Below are 16,905 nucleotides of genomic sequence, written 5' to 3' on the forward strand. Positions count from 1 at the left end.
ACACATATATATATATATATATATATATATATATATATATATATATATATATATATATATATATATATATATATATATATATATATATATATATATATATATATATATATACACACACACACATATATATACATATATATACATATATATACATATATATATATATATATATATATACATACATATATATACATATACATACATACATACAGAGACGATTTTACGGATAAAATAAGAGGAGGGGGTTTAATCTTTAAAAAGTACCGACTGGTTCCTTAAAAAAAAAATTGGCTCCTCTTAACAAAAACCATGGTTTTTTGATGAAAACGTATTCCAAATAGCCATGGAAATTCCATGGGTTTTTTTCATTGCTTTTCCATGGAAAATTCCCGCAAGGGTTGCTCTAACCACTAAACCACGGCTACTATTTTATGGCTCAATTATGAGTAATCTCAGATTTTGATATTTTGGATTGCATTATGTTCATCCCATTCACAAATTTTTTTTACAAATTAACGTTTAAAATTTTTTAAAGTAGCAGTCAAGCAATTTAACTTGAAAAGTTTTCAAGATATAGTTTTAAGTGATAAAATAACTTTTGATAACAGTTTCCATCGAACTTTCCATTAAAAAGATTTATTTTTGGTATTGTAATAATTTCGAGGCACCAAATTTCCAAGCATTCTTTGTTAGTGAGATAGGGCAAGAAACAGTAACTGAATTCAAAACAATTGGCTTAAAAGAAATGAATTTGTAGTTAGCCAACATAAAATTCTCATTTCAATATTAGTAGAACCATATAAATTTAATTTTCCACCTCTGCATATAAAGCTTAAATTAATGAAGCGACTTGGAAAGACGTTAGTTCAAGATAGAGATTGTTTCAGGTACCTGAAATATAAAAATTTCAGCAATCTCAAGTTGAAAGTTAATGACGGATTATTTAATGGCCTTCATTTGTAATTAGCCGGAAAAAAACAATTTGTAGGAAATTGAAATGAAACGAAAATTAGAATCTGGAACATTTTTTGTTCGAAAGAAACTAAAAGTGAACTAGGTTTATATTTACAAATATTACACAAGCTAAAGTAAAACATTTGTGTACAGCGTGAAAATCAATGGTAGGTTTCTTCCAATTTGCAAAACTCATTGTGCTTAAAAATCAAGTTGCAAAGTTTTGCAGTTTATTATTGCGGAATCAAACACCAGTTGATATGAGATCCAAAATTCATAATGAAAATGCTATTGATGGCAATATTTGTGTGCTGATTCATGAAAACATTTCAAAATTTGAAGTGAAGAAAACAAATTATGGGGCTAGGATAAAGCAATATTTGGTTGCAGAGTTGAATATTTCCAAAATGTTTGTAATGTAGTTTATAAAAGTAGACGATTTAAAACATTGATGAAAATAAAGTAGTTTACCACTTCCAAATATACATGAGCTGTTCTGTATACGCCAGCTATGAGTAAAAGTATTTTGTGAACATAACATAAAGACAAAAAAAAGCTAAAATGTACATTTTCCACAAAGGTGATGCCAATAAATTCCCAGCTCCATGAATATACATTATTTAAAAAATGAGGTTCTAGTGGAATTAAGCAGCAAATCTTTTTAGTGGTGGTCCTTCAGAGAAAAATAAAACACTGCATGGTGAAATTTTTAATGATGCAGTGATTTTGGAATATTCAAAACTGTTTGTCGCTACTTCGCATTCAGGGGCCGTTCTTTTTAATCCTGTAATTGAGATTTTGACTGCATCATACGTGTTTTTTGAAGAGCTTACAAAGTTTATACACCAAATCAGTATGCGAAGATTATTTTTAAATCAAGTAAATCAGGGCGCTTTATTGTTAACCAACAAGTTATAAACGATCTATGCTTTTAATATTTGGTAGCCACATTTTTATTAAAAGGCTGTCAAAATATTCACTTACAAAGAGTTTTATTAAAACAAAACTGACGGTTTCACTTTCTCAATGTTCATACTCCGAAAATATTCTGCCGTTCCCAGCTTCCAACAGTAACCACATATTTATAAAGAAGTTGGCCAAGTTTACTATAGGCTATGCATATTTTTATGATGGTTCAGTGGCTAACACCTAAGCCGCCTAAAACATTGACTGTATGACGGTGAGTAGAATAAAAATTCAAACAACACTCTTGGGGTATACATACACAGTATGTTTATGTTATCCTTTTTGGGAGGGTGTCACACCTCGGCCCGTCTTTACCAATGTCTAGCATAGGCAGTTCTCAGGGGCGTGTCTAGGGAATGTCTGCTACGTCGATAGACGTACGCAAAAAAATTAAATAAAGGTTTTTTAACTTGATTATATTGTTGAAAAATTTTTTTTTTACTATATATAACTATTAAAACTAAACTACAGCAAAAACTAATCAAATTATGCGCGGTTGAAATTATCTGAAATGGTTGGGAAAAAATTTAAAACCGGAAAACAATAGTATTTCGGTTTCATAATTTTGCGATTATTAAAAATAATAATTACAATATTTTTATGGAGGTTAAACTAACTTTTGAGTTAAATAACTTAATTAGAAACTCGAATTGATATATTTGATATAATTTATTAAATTGGTATAAATTGATATAACTGATATATTTATAATAAATTGTTATAATAATATATAACAAATTGATATAATTGATATATTATACTATTGCATTTTATTTCGTTGTATTGAATTTTATTTTTTAAATTTTTTCTTTGAAAAGTTAAAAAAAAATAAAAATGATTATTTTAGTCGGACATCCCCTGTTTTATTACACTAGACTGCATATCATATTAATAACTTACATTTTAAATGATAAATAAGGAGAGAAAAATTTTTAAATACGGAAAATAAAATTCGGACTCCCCTTTTGACATACACCCTGCTTTATATGTGTTTTATTAATTTTATTAAATCATTAAATTTTATTAAACATAAAATATGTTCGTTGATTAGTTCAAAATGTCGCTTAGTTTACAAGTTTATATAGCATTTCTAAGAAAAAGTTAATCCTTTGAAGAAAACCATCTTTTCCTTTAAAGTTATACGACCAAATAATATTATATTAATTGTGTATAATTTTTGATATCATTTGGATCATAGGCGTGTCTACGGGTCTTGCCTGTCATGCACAGGCATGGCCTGCAAAACTTGATCTAACTTACATTATAAATAACTATAGTGATCTCTATATAATAATACGTTACTTAATAATGTTTGTAGTAATGCTGTTACGGACCCTTCGTGCGCTTATTGACACGGAGGTTTTTAATTCACATTCAATTAGCTAATCAATTCACCAGTTGAGTGTTTTGTTTGCATGATGCGCCAAACACCAATAGATTTGCATTCTATTTTTGATTCTCTTAGTTTAACTGCAGAGAAACAATTGGGTCTCAACTCGTTGAATGTAGTTGCTGTGTGCTTTGATGGAGCAGCTACTATGGCGGGATGCTCTAACGGTGTCTAGTCTAAATGCAAAGAAATAAATTCTGAAATATTCTATGTTCATTGTCATGCACATTGCCTAAACTTAGTATTGGTAGATTCTATTGGCCGAAAGAATCGAATAGTTTTTGATTTTTTTGGTACAATACAATTTTTGTACTCATTTATAGAAGGTAGTTGTATTCAAAACGCTACATTTGAAAAAGTAGCCAAAGAAATAGATTTAACTCTTAAAACTCTAAAATTTGTTTCTACAACACAATGGGCGTGTCGATTTGAAGCTGTCGCCGTAGTAAAAAAAAATTATTTGGCCATTATCTCTGCAATCCAAAAGATCAGCTACACAACTAAAATTCCTGATGTTAGATCGAAGTCAAGAGGCTTACTGCTGCAATTACAAACATTTGAATTCATTTTTGAACCTAATATGCTACATCTTCTTTTATTACTCATTGTTAAAGTTCATGTCTCCAGGCTGAAGGTTTAGATCTATTAAATTCTCTGTTCCTTCTATTAAGAAACATGAACTACGAATCTAAATTGGCAAATTTGGGATTAACAACACTTTCAGAATAATGAATGAGAGGCAATTAGATTCAGTATTTCAAAATCTACAAGAATTTTAATGAAGTTTCTAAATCCAAATATAACACCTCCTTGTTTTTCAAATTGTCCTGAAGGAAACTTACGAAACAAAATCCAACAACCGTTCCACTTTCAGAGAAATTTCAAGTAATTCGCATCGATATAACTTCTTACCAAATAGAATTGCATCCGTGTGGAATGCCTTGCCTTTTTCCGTTGTTTCCTCACATTTTGACAGCGAATACGATAGTTTTTGTTGCTCCACTAGAATAGAGTCTACTATAGCAGGATATCGTTAGATGTCCAGTTCATAGAAGCTAACTACTTCTATCGCAGATTATTTATAATGATAAATATGATCGAATCACTAAAATTCAGCATATCTCAATTAAAATCAGATGATAACTTATTTAAAAAAATTTATCATCAGACAGTTGAGTGTTGTACAGAAACTGGAGTGATCATTCCTAAGTAAAAAAAGAAAAAAATTTTCAAAAATTGATCAAGCATCAAAAAATCAATATTTTTCATGTACCAAGAAAGAAGAAATGAAAGTTACGAGTTTTAATGTTGTTTTAGTTAAATGGTTTGAATGATCGTTTCAATCAGGAAACATTAAAGCTTATACTTGCTGTTACGAATATATTAAAACTTAAGCCTTCTCAAGAAGATTTATTATATTTGAATAATGTATTTAGAATTGATAGTGAGCAAATTCAAATTGAAATTATGTTACTTAAAAGTATACCTAATATACCATCTGGAACCACTTCTAAAACGCTTCATCAATGGATTGATTTTCTAAATTCAAAAATTAGAACTTGTATTTTTCTTCACTTCTATAAAGTCATAATACTTTTTACCACTATTCCGCTAACAACTTGTTCATGCGAACGTGCATTTTCTAAGCTGACAATTGTGAAAACAAAATTCCGCAGCACTATGGCTCAAGAAAGACTTAATGCTTTAATATTTCTATTCATAGAACAACAGATGACAACAAATATTAATTATAACGAAGTTATTGAAGAATTTAAAGTAATTATACCAACAAAACGACACGCAGTGGGTTAGATATTGAAGAAGCTGGTCATAATATGAAAATGATTTGCCTGAAATTTCATGGTAAATATGTTTTGAGGTTACTAATTAAAAATCGCTGAAAAAAAAAAAAATGGCGGATCCAATATGGCGGACATATATGTTCAAAAATTGTTTAAATTGTTCATAAATGGGTTTTAAGCGTTCTTTCAGGCCATAAATTAAGAATTTGACAAAAAAAATTAAAAAACAAAATGGTGGATTCAATGTATCCATAAATGCTAAAAAAAAATGGATCAAATGATGGAAGATGGTGTTAAATATAGAAAAAAAACATTCTGTTTCAGTTACAATCATTTTGGTTCTTTTTAATCTTTATCTGACTCTTTGTTGAAATCTTCATTATATTCAAAGTCTGTTTCCTCGGCATCTGCGTCAGAGTCTTCATAATCTTCTGCTACAGGAACCAAGAGGGCAACAGCCTTTGGCAACAAAATCTTCAATTTTTTTGGTGTTGATTTTCGTAGAGATGAAATGTAGGGGTCTGTGGTTGCCAACAATCTCCTGAACACGTCTTCCATAGTCTTAGCTCTTGAAAACTTTCGAGAAGAACCCAAACGATATTGCTTTATTAACTTATTAGTTGATTCTTGAGCATCCTCGGACAGTTGACCAATGGGTAAAATGGCCGAAGAAATAATGTCTGGTCCGTGGGTCAGCAATCTATGTACTGATGTTGACATGTTGTACCAGGGATATTCTTTGATAAAGTGTCTTGCAGTTGCTAAGGCGTAAACTTTTAAACGTCGATTTAATGTCCACTCGAAATTGTTTGCAAAATTATATGAAAACGGTGGATTAATTCTTCGGAAACACCAATAATCAAGGATGACGTACGCGTGTTTTCAAAAAAACGTCGAACAGTGTTTCCGTCGTTCGTGCTGCCTAACCCTTGCTTTGGCATGTCGACTAAAATTTCAAGTTGCTGTTTGAAAGCTTTTTGGATGCTACCTTTCATTGTTGCTTTTTCCTGTTTGTCTTCTTCTTTACGCGCTTGCCATTTTTTCGTATTTTTTTGTATCCCAAATGAATACAGCATTCAAAACATTGAATCCAGGCGTGTGGAGTTAACAGTCCGTACTGTAGATAATAAGTGGTTACCGGTCTTTTCAAAACTTCATCAATGTTATTAAATTACTTGGATGTTGCCTGGCAGAGATAACACCGTTGCGCAGATTTTGTGTTGGTGATAGTATTGCATACTTTACCATCTTACATGCTCATACTTAAACTGTATTGAATGAAAACATTTTTCATATGAATGGTTATTTTTAATGGTTGGAGTTTTTCGATCTGTTTATCAAAATGCGTTTTCTCATTTAAAATAGTTTCCTCGGTTTCCTTTGTAAATCGCAATTTCAGAGGTCTGCAAAAGAGGTTTGAAGATGGCTTCGGATTACTCCATAAGAAATTTTCTTCTTTCGTTTCTTGATTTACACCTACAAGTTGCAATGGAACAAGCGAAGTAAAAAATTAATTTGCATCTGAATCACTATTATATGTAGTATTGTGTTGGTTCATCAGTAAAACACATTGAACGGTGTGATCTAATAAAGCTTGCAACTGTACCTCAGCTTTTGATTTGGTAAAATTTATGGTGTCGTCTGGAGGGTAGCAACATTTTTTTGCTGCAAATACAGCTGAGTATGGTGGATAAAAAAAATCAAAAACTTTGCAATGACATCACAAATGGTGGACGCTTTTTTTTAACGAATAAAGATAATAAAGATATGAGAAAAAAAGAAAAAAGGAAAAGAAAAAATTTATAAATTAAACGAAAATTAAAATCAACTAAAAAGAAGAATATATAAATTTTTTAAAAGAAGGAAAGAAAAAGAAAAATCTGAAAGAAAATAAATAAAGAAGTATTGAAAATATAAGTTAAAAAAGTTAATGAGTGAAATAAATAAAAAGGAAAAAAAAGAACAAAAAACTATTTACACATCGAAAAAAGAAAATCAAGATTTTATTATTTTTTCATATATTTCTTTAGTTTTAGTTTTTATATTTTTTAGGATTTTTTATTTACGATTTATTTTTTAGTTATGCTGTTATGCAGTTTTATAGAAATGATTTTTCTTTAGTTTTTTCGCGTATATAGTTTTACTTATTATTTTTTGTTAGTCATTTTGTGTTTTATTTTTTAGTTTAGTTTAGTTTTATTTTTTGTAGTTTATTTTTATTTTTTGTTTTATTAATTATTTTTAAATAGTAATATATAATTTTTTATACAGTTATATATTATTTGTTTTTATTTTCATTTTAGCCATTTATTAGATATATTTTAATATACGAGTTATTATTTTGTTTCTCTTTATTTTTATTGTTTTTAATTTTTAATTTTATTTTTGTCGTTTTTTTGTTGTTTTCTTTTTAATTTTTTTTTTGCCAAAAGTAATTTTTTGTTTTGTTTGTAATGTTTGTTGTAACTTTTATTTTGATTTTCTCAGTGTTTTTCTATTTATATTTTATTTATTTATTTAGTCATATTATTTTCAATATATTTTGGTTATTATATTATAAGAACTATAGTTAATACATTTACTAAATCTTTATAATTTTTTACGCAATTGTGGTTTTTATGTCATCGTTAGTTGTTTTGTTTTGTCAGTTTATTACTGTTTGTAACTGTAACTTTGTATAAACGATTGATGTATGGAAAGTTACACCAATTTATTTAAATTATTATAATTACTATATTATTATTACTTTTGTTAAAATAACATGTTATTATTATTATTATTATTATTATTATTATTATTGATTATAACTATTATTATTACAAATATTATTTTTATTATTATTATCATTACTATTTTAATCATTGTCATTAGGTGTTTACTTTATATTAGTAGTTTATACTATTTGTAAACAACCTTGAAATGTAATACCAAATATTTCAGAAATATATTGATTGATTGATTGATTGATAAAGTGTATTTAAGCCTTTTTATTTTGCCTGATTTCTCAAATGCTGGTACAAATCTTTCGTCAAATTTAGGTCTAATAAAAGTGCTAGAGCTTCATTTGCATCAAAAAAGCCTGGCAATGATGATTTATAGTTGCAAGCCTTCTTTGTACTTTGTTACTTTGAATGGACTTGACAGTGTAACGTCATTCACAATCTTAGCAGCGTCTGAATGCCCTGAAGATTGAAGACTCATTTGCGTAGCGAACGATAATTCGGCAGGACTGAAATTCGTACGCATCTCTTTAGTCTTCCTTCTTTTGGACCTATCAGATAAAGTTTCAAAATTTCCGGTGGGCCGACCCGTTGATATATTTACAGTTACATGTTTTGCATCAATCTGAAAATTTACTGAAGTTTTTAACCAGTTTTCGTTCATTTTGAAAAAGTAATCTTGTCGTTGGGCTGCTTCCTTATATTTGCTTCTAAACTTTGTCATTAAAACAGAAATTGAAATTGCATATCTAATCTTTTCTGTCAATGACTTTTCCAAACGTTCTATGATCACTTACAAATCGTTTGCAAAATATTCTTTTGTAATAAGTCTTATCTCGAAAGTCCGTAAACGGCAACCAAATTTCAAACAAACTTATTTATTTTGAAATTTCTATTTTAATAAAAATGTATAATCTATTATACAGTAATTTAAATGAATTCTATCCATATATCGTCTATAAAAGAATATGACTTAAAGATTTAAGGTGGTAGCCCTATAAAACAATGATGAAAAAAATATTTTTTTGAAAAAAAAATTTATTATTAAAACAGCATCATGTATACCACTATTTTCATTCCAAAAAAAATTAAATCATCTACCATACCTTTTATGTCAGTTTTGATAACTTTTTAGACTATATTTGGAAATTTTTATGACTATCTATATTTGGAAATGATTATGGTCTAATATAATCTCTTCATGTAGTTCTTTTAACTCTTTTTTTTCTCCAGGTAAAACATCCACTTTGCTCTACCCAAATATAGTTCTAAAAAGTATATTTTAAAACTACAAACAGCATGTGGAAGTTACATCGAAATTCATTACATAGTAGTGATACTTTTATAGCTTCATATATATGTTTACTATTTTATTTGGTGCATCCTTTATGTATTTATTAGTATATGCATTAGTGTCTTTATACATATAGATAATATTTTTTGGATTTTAAATAAGAATAGAATGCCAAGTAAACAAAATTCCATAGTTAAAAAAAAGAGAAAGTGGAATGATGCCATTGCAAATAAAAAAATATTGGGGATTCATCTGTTCTAGGTACTTGTTCAAGTCAAAGGAAATTAAATATGAATAATGAAATGTCTGCATCTACAGTAAAAAATCCTCTTGATAATGGCTATTTTATGTTGGTACATTTTACAATGCTTCAAAATATATTTTGTGAATTAATGTGTCCGATTTGTGGTAGTAACATCATATTATATGGCGAAAACTTAAAACGGCGAGGGTATTCACACTTTATTAGTGTCAAATATTCCAATTGTGATTGGATTAAAGCCTCATATACTTCTCTTGAAACAAAACCAAAGAAAATTAAAAAGATTCAGGGTCGCAGAGCCTTTGACATAAATGTACGAGCTGTTGTTGCATTTCGTGAAATTGGATGTGGTTTAGTGCTATGGATACCTTTTCTTCGGTAATGAACTTAAAATGTTTAACTAAAGGTCCATTCAAGAAAAGTTTTTTGTAACAATCTTTAACAAAAAGTTGTTAAAGATTGTTACAAAAAAGTAGCTGAGTTTAGTGTGAAAACTGCTGCTGGAGAAGTTGTCCATATTGCCACTGTTAGTGATATACCATGAACTCGTATTTCTGTTGATGGGACGTGGCAGAAACGCGGCCATTCTTCACCACATGGAGTAGTAACAGCCATTTCAGGTGACAAGTGTATAGATGTAGAAATAAAGTCAAGGCATTGCTTTGGTTGCAAAATGTGGAAAACAAACATGGTACCTCTGATTACCAAATTTGGAAACTTAACCACATATGCAAAATTAATCATACAAAATCCTCAGGTGCAATGGAATCAGCTGGTGCTGTTGACATTTTTTCCCGATCATTACTAAATAATGACCTGATTTATAAAGAATACTTGGGAGATGGAGACACCAGTACGTTTAATGATGTTCTAAAATCTAATCCATAAAAAGATCATAATGTAACCCCAATCAAGCTCGAGTGTATTGGTCACGTACAAAAGCGCCTTGGGACTCGTTTGTGCAATCTTGTAAAATCATATAAAAACACTAAAACACCTTTATCTGGTAAGGGAAAACTTACCAACAAGTGCATTGACTCCATGCAAAATTATTATGGTCTGGCCATTCGTAATAATATTGGAAATTTGTATGCTATGAAGAAGGCAATATTATCGATCCTTTTTCATTTCACAGACCTACCAGATCCTTTCGATTGTCATAAATTTTGCCCACGAGATGCTGGAAGTTGGTGCAAGTATTGGTCAAAAGAAAATAAGTCATATAGGTCACTAAATTCAATTCCTATGTGGATAAAAATCTCATCTTTCCAACTTTTAAGGCTTTAATGGAAGATGAGCTATTGAAAAAGTGTATGCATGGCAAAACACAAAATGCAAACGAGGCTTTGAATGCAATCATATGGTCTCGTGTAGCAAAATCATTGGCATATTAAAATATTTCGGATTGACAGGAATAGTTTCGCACCAAATTGCGAAAAAACTGGATATATCACATGAAAAATGCATGACCAAAAAAGCACCTGACAATGTAAAAAAGCAAAGAAAATCCATCAGCAAAGCAAAAGGGTGACTGTGACATTTTAAAAGAAAAAGAACCCATAGACTCTTATGCAACAGGAAATTATTAGGATTTAAAAAAAATATTTGTTGAGATTTTTACTTTTCAAAATTTCTTTTGTATTTTTCTCAGCTTCGTATTTTGAATGTTTCTTGAAAACTTAAAAGATGATAACTTATTATTAGATAGAGTATTTGCTTTCAAATTTTCAGGATATGTTCACAACATATATGCACTCCATTTGACCGTAAGAATTTTTATGAATCACTCTAAATATTGGTTTATAGACCTAAACGTTTCAAATCATACCACAAAACTATTGAAAACCGATAGGTTCATCCAAAAAAGTTAATAGCTTTTTTAATATTCTGATTTAGAAAAAATCTGACGGTTAAATAGAGTATCAAGGTGTACTGCAGAATGTTTTAGAATTTATTCAAAAACAGATAAAGACAAACTGACTTAGAGCATTTTGAAATGTGATCAATTTCGCTGATTTTATGACACTTTTCCCCCCATTATGGATCAACCAAATGTAATTTTTTTTTTTTTAATCAACCTAATTCTCTCCAAGAAACTCTTTAAACACTTAAATATGGTAGATTTCTTTTTATTTGTCAAAATCACCTTTTTTAAAGTGCTACCACCTTAAATTACTGTATTAATTATATATAAATTACTGTATTAATACATTTATATTACTGTATAAATAAATATAAATTACTATATAAATACTTTAAATACAATATAAATAATATTTTTATTTTAGTTATCAATTTATGCATTATTTATGTATGTATTTTTTCATTTATTAATTCATTTATTAAATACTTAAAAGCGTTAAAAAACATCTGCACAGAGTATGTGCAATGTTTGTGTTTTGATTTATGTGTAATTTTTTCTTAATTTAATTATAAAGTTATAACTTTTTTAATGAAAAATATTTCTAAATATTAATTATGTCATTAAAAAAATAACCAAGTATTCAGTTTAAAATATGAAACAAGAAAAAAAAATGGGAATGCAATCATATCTTGAAGATTGGAAAATGGTAAACACTGTGTGGCGGTGCGTGTGGCGATTATTGTCTTTTTCTAAGTTATTCATCTCACTGTGTAGAAGAAAGCGTTGCTCCCGTCCTTTTCTACTTTTAATATTCTTTATAATGCTTCTAGTTTTAATATTCTTTATAATGCTTCTAGACACCGATTATAATTAAAGTTGTACAAATGTAGCTCATAATTAAATAATTTTGCTTTCATTTTTCAATATGTCTCAATAACGGCATTTTGCAACTGTCATATAAAAGATGGCTTAAAAGTGGAGTTGGTACTAATAGGTGAGTTTGAATGTTAAATTACAAAAATAATACTATATACGTACAAACACAATGTAAATGAAAGTGGAATGTCGTGGAATTCGTAACTTATCCCTATTTTTAAAGCAAATTTTTCAATTTTACAAAACATTTTTCTGTATTAAGTTAATTAAAAACAAAACATTAATAATTAATGGCTTAATAATAATATTTTTGTTTTTTAATTAGTATATACCTCGTGAAACGAATTCCATTTTGAAAATATTTGTTTCACGTGCACACAACAAAAATATTTATCTTTGAAAAAAATACAATTTTAACGGTTGCAAACACGACAGACAAAGGACTGCTGCGTTCGACCTGCAATATATCGCACGAAATGAATAGCTGATCTTCTGCACAGCCAGCATTAAGTAGCCCCAACATCACCAAAGCCAACCTGATAGTTCAAAAATACCGTGTCGAAACTTTTCGTTTTTCCTTTTTTATTCCTGTGGTTTTTGGTCTCAAAAAATGTTTTATAATACCAATAAAACATTTTATCGTGCAACCTCTGCTACTGCTTTTTCTACTGAAGTTAATAACAAACTTTGATTTTATTTTTATACTGTGTATAAGAAGACATGTTTTATTTATAACTTTTTTAATTACACTATTGCGCAAGCAAGTTACAATGATATTTTTTACAGTTTGAATCTTATTTAAGCATTAAAAGATTTTATCTCTATACTTAAATAATGTTAATCAACACCTCAAAATATGCTTTGAACATGCCTAAAAATTGCAGTTCAAATTCGTTATCACTGCTCCTTTGCTAGACCATCTGAGTGCTAAGTTTAACACAATTTTTGATGATACAATCTTAAAGTGTTATAAAGCACCTGTGTTTTAGTTTCTTAGTTCTAATCTTTAGTTTCTTTTTTTTTTTTTTTTTATGTTCTTTTATCTTTACAATGTTGTGATTCTATCTATATAACTGATACAAATTTACAATTTTTATAAGATATATGATGGTAAGAGAAAAAATAAAATCTCACAACTTTATAGAATACAAAAAAAATAACTGCAGGGTATCATTATTATTAAAAGAACGCGGGAAACTTGCAGAAGACCATATGGTCTTGTCATCATGAAACCGCTTGTACTAGTAATATTTTTTGAATTTTTGTTTTTACATGTTTCTAGTTTCACAAAATATAATGGTAGTTCATTTTATATTGGATTCACATATAATAAAATGTAAGATAAAAAATAATTGATAAATGCTAGATTTTGCACACATAAATATATGATTAGGCATAAATAAAATTATTTTTGATTTATATATTTTTTATATTAATATTTGTTATTGAAGTTTTTTGGGATTTTCGTTTCAACGTTAATTTTGGCTCTAGTTTCAGCATTAATTTAGTGTAAGTTCATATAATTGTTTATATTTAAAACGAATTTTTTTAGTAAGATTTTCAAACAATTTAGGTTATCTAATTTTGTAATTATGGCATTTCTGGATATCAGTTTATTATAGAGATAGGGACCGTGATATGAAATTGTGAAACGCGATAGTTTTGTTTTTCTAAACGGTATATTAAAGTTTCCTACTTCTCGAGTGTCATATCTATTTCTATTGCTTTTAAAGAAATCATTTGAGAAATGGGATGGGAGTTCTTCTAAAAACAATTGCAGAAATTCAGTGTTCTTGTTATACTAGTTGGAAAGACCACATCATATTTTTAAGTACCATTTATTTAACCATAGGCTTTATTAGGTTTATTTATTATTCCCAAACCAAAGGCTTTGTTACGTGAGTTTGACCTGTGGGAAGTTAAGTTGAATTCAGGGGTGGATCCAGGATTTTTGTTAACTGTAGCAAAAATGCTATATTTCTTTTTTTTGTCTAAAAAAAAAAAACAGGTCCTCGCTTTTCACATTAGCCGACAGTACTAAAAGTGCAAGTTTGCCGACTGTACTATATGATCTATATTTGCCGATTTGCTGGTCTAAAAGAGCCAGATTTGCAGACATAATGAACTAAAATTCATTGATAGGGGGTGGGGGGAGAGTATCACACACCATTCACGCCAGCCATGGATGTAAAGTGGTTTATAGTGATACATGAGGTCCCCTACCACTGCTTTCTTCTTCCGTCCGTTAAGAGCGGAAGAACGTTACTTGATTTACGCGAAGTTAAAACCATCAGAAAAACTGAATACTTCTTAACTAAATGATACTTTACTTGTTTTTTATGACTTTTAATCATGACTAAAACCCTGACCGAATCCTGACCGAATCCTTATCCTCAGTCGATGTATTTATATTTAGTTCGTGGTGTTCCTATTGCCAGTCAATGTACTTATGCTAAATAATACTCAAAACATTATCATATAAATTTATCTATATATTTAAATCAACAAAATATTTGTGGTTGTTAAAATGTTTTGGTCTACAAAAAAATTGGAGGTTGATATTTGAAAATGAAAATGAAAAATTTAATCTAAATTTGTTTAAAATTCAATTTTTATTTAATTAAAATTTATTTTAAAACACATGCTTTATTTAATGGCTTACTTTATAAAATATCTGAAAATTAAAATAGACACTATAACGATTTATATAAATTTATAAAAACAATTTATAAATATTTTCATATTTTTAATAATAAACTTCATTACTTCATTATAATAAACTTTTTGTCAAATAATGAAAAAAAGAAACAGGTTTCAAATCAAATAAAGAATAGAACTAAAGGAACTAAACTTTTAAATAAAAATATGCTTTAAATAAATAAGGAATGCTTTTAAAATCAAAGACAGCAAGCTTCAGGCATATTACAATGAACAACATTACAATCAACAAATATCAGCAAATAACAAAAACAAAAGTGTCAATGAATAAATGTCAACCTGACAAGACAAACTTAAGATAATCATTCTTTCTTCAAAACAACGTAATTCTTTGTTTGATTTTGGTGTAGAACGTTTTCTGTGGTTTTTTATAAATTACAGGAAAGTATATTGTGATGATAATACTCAATTTCAATTAAGTAATGCATTAAAGTACTGATTATGGAAGTTAAACAAATTTTATCTTTAATCAAGTTGAAGAAAACATTGCACAGTATTGTCAAAAGGACTTTTTAATCCTCTTATTTCAAATGATTTTGGATATTGACCAAAGTTTAAAAAAATAAATATACTGGCCAAAATTTCATATTTGTTAAGCAAATCATAATTTCAAAATACATGATAATGTAAACAAGAGACTTCTTTGGTTTCAAAGAACAATTAAATAAGATATCTAAAGATACTTTTCTTAAATTTCTAAATTCTGTTTCAAGTAGTTCTGTAACAAATTTTCTTAACATAACATATTTGTAACAAAAGTATTTCTCTTAATAGTGTTTTTTAATCAGTTAGACTATTTCTTTTCATGTATAATTTGCGAAATGCCTTATGACATGTGTTGACATTTTCTGATTTTTTTCATGCATAATGCTGTGTCGCAAAAATCCAAAACAAACTTTCTTTGTTTATCATTTAAATCTCTGAGGAAGCTTTTTGATCATTATTGAACCTAAAATAATGCCCACACATTTTAAATTAAAAGTTTTCCATTACGTGACAGCAAGTTTAATAAAATCACCAGTCTTGTTAACGTTTGAGATAGTAGAAGTTTCAGGGTAATCAAGAAAAATATTGTAAATATTATCAGGAAAAAAAGTTTTGCTTTCTGAGTCCATTATTTTGTATGTTTTGATATAACATGGATAAAAGTTAAATAACAAAAGAGTTCCATCTGTAGTTAACCAAAGTTTTTTATTAAATGTTAGAGTTTTTTCACATATAATTGCCTTTGCTTTGCTATTTGACCCTCTTACTGATTCTAAAGTTTAATAAATTTGATCACATAAAAATTATAATTTATTTGTTTACAGGTTTTCACAACATTTTCAAAAAAGAAATTTAGGACCATCAAACAAAAAAAGTAGTACCAAGTTCCTTGCAATTTTAGAATAAACTAAAAATCTATCTGAGAGAAAAAGTTATGCAAAATGTTATTTTAGTTTAACCTTTTTGAAGTTTTAATACAAATCAGATCATATAATAAAGTGTTGCTAGACGTTTTAAAACTCGCATTGGGTAAACATTCTATGAAAAAAAACTGAGCTGACTGTAGCAATTGCTACACTTGCTACAGCCTGGATCCGCTCCTGGAATTTCACTTAACTGTCTGAATTTCAAAAATAAAATCTAATCTAATAATACTGAATCATTACAAGAAACAATTATTTTTTTTTACTTAGGCGCCTTTTTACTTAGGTGTTATAAGAGATTTTTACTTAGGTGTTATAAGAGATTAGTAAGAAAATGTTGCAAAAAACAAAATGGTAGTCTAAATGGTTTAGTTTAGCTTTTCACACAGAGTTTTCTATAATAGTAAATAAGTTTTTAACAAGTTTTTTATAAATACTTATGAGTTGTGTTTTAAATAAAATATAATAAAAGTATAATAAAAAAAAACGTCTTAGCTAAATTTTGTTAAACAGCTATATTCATAGCCAGACATCTTTGTAAAAATATTATTAAGCATTGTACAGTTATTACAATAAGTTTTTTAACTCTTGGTAAGTATTTATAAAGTTTATTTTAAAAATTTAAAAATTATAACCTGTATATATTATAC

Source organism: Hydra vulgaris, chromosome 06 (assembly GCF_038396675.1).
Source record: "Hydra vulgaris chromosome 06, alternate assembly HydraT2T_AEP".
NCBI lineage: Eukaryota > Metazoa > Cnidaria > Hydrozoa > Anthoathecata > Hydridae > Hydra > Hydra vulgaris.